The sequence below is a fragment of the Cinclus cinclus genome, unplaced genomic scaffold (assembly GCF_963662255.1).
Source record: "Cinclus cinclus unplaced genomic scaffold, bCinCin1.1 SCAFFOLD_40, whole genome shotgun sequence".
NCBI lineage: Eukaryota > Metazoa > Chordata > Aves > Passeriformes > Cinclidae > Cinclus > Cinclus cinclus.
In genome coordinates this window covers 2,084,685-2,086,314 of record NW_026912243.1, presented here as the reverse complement: position 1 = coordinate 2,086,314, position 1,630 = coordinate 2,084,685, and positions in this window count along the sequence as shown.

Below are 1,630 nucleotides of genomic sequence, written 5' to 3'. Positions count from 1 at the left end.
GGCATTGTCCTGGTCCCCACACTGCCTTGCTACAGCCATGTCCTGGCCCAAATCCATCAGGAGAGACATGGCTCTTAGCAGTAGCCCAAAGAAGACAGTCCTGCTGGCCACATGGCATTTCTTCCAGCTGCTGCGGGAGGAACCAGAGCCCCCCCCATGGCTCCAGTGTGGCTAAGCTGTACCTGCTGAGCACTGCTGGCTGCCTGGAGCTGTCCCTCAGACTGTGCTTCAATGACTGCGTGCCCTCAGAGGCTGCTCAGGCCCTGGAGAAGACCTTTGTGTTCATGGCTGCGCTGTTGGGGTCTGGTTGTAACGGCAGCTGGCTGCTGCAAAGGCTGCCACCACACCTGCGGCCACGGGCGCTGTCAGAGGTGACAGAGAAGCAGCTGGAGGAGGGTGGTCCACAGCCACATCACTCCAGCTCTCAGTGCGCTGTGCAGAGGTGTCTGCTGGCCCTGCTGGTATCCCCGTGGTTTAGGCTGGGGCTGGAGTCCCTGGGGCTGCAGTGGCAGAGCCACAAGGCTGTGCCGGCAATGGAGGGGGATGCTGGCTTGGCAGTGGAGCAGCTGAAAGTGCAGTGCTGCAAGGACATCTGCACCGTGCTGGTGCACGGTGGGGTAGAGGTGGAGGGCAGATCCCAGTCACAGGTTATCCGTGTGTGCCCGTCTGATGGTGCCCAGTGGCTCCTCTACATCCGGCACGCAGAGATGGTGCAGAACCGGCACCAGCTGAGGGTCGTGGAGACGCTGGCACAGGAGATCAGTAACATCCTGGGTGGGCAGCTGGAGGTATATGCTTTGTCTGTGCTGCGTGAAATACTGGTCTGCCAGGAGCCACAGGACGGGGCCTTGGTTCTGGAGGGGAGCAACGTGGCACTGGTGGGTGCTGCACTAGAGCCGGAGAAGAGGCTGCAGGAGGAGGCTGTGGCAGAAGAGGGGCCATGGAAGGACACCAGCCTGGCAACCTTGAGGCCTCCGCGAGGTGTCAGGTGGCCAAAGGTGTGGCCACAGCTCTGGGTCCTATACAAAGCTGCGATCACCGCCCGGCACCATGGACAGCGAGGTGACGGCTCCTGGCTGAGCAGTGAGGAGCTCATGGCCCTGACTCCGTCTGTCCCCGAGGCCCTGCGTTGGCTGCATCAGGCCACGAGCGACCTGCAGGCAGCCCACAAGGACATCCAGCACTGCTGCCCCAGCTGGGTGCTCTTCAAACTCCACCAGGCCCTGGACAAGGTGCTGATGGCAGCTGTACTTTGCCCTGGCCAAGCCTTTGCCGGCCACAGGGGGCTGATGGGTATGGCCCAAAGGCTGGAGGCAGAGGAGCCGGAGCTGAGGGACCTTGTCCTGGATGTGCAGTGCTTGTGTGACTGTGGCATGGATGGCAAGGCCACACAGTAGCCAAGCTACCATCCCTTCCCCATGACCTCCAGAGAGGCCTTCCCCAACGTGGATGAGAAAGAGGTCCTGAAGCAGGCACAAAAGTGCTGGTGACACTGAAGGACCACGTGGGCACAAAGTGAGGAGGTCCTTACCGAGGGACACGGCACCTGGACCAAGGGACCACCAGGTGCCCATCAGAGACCCACCATGGAACTGGTGTGGACTCAGCGTGGACTTGCCACAGACCTGCC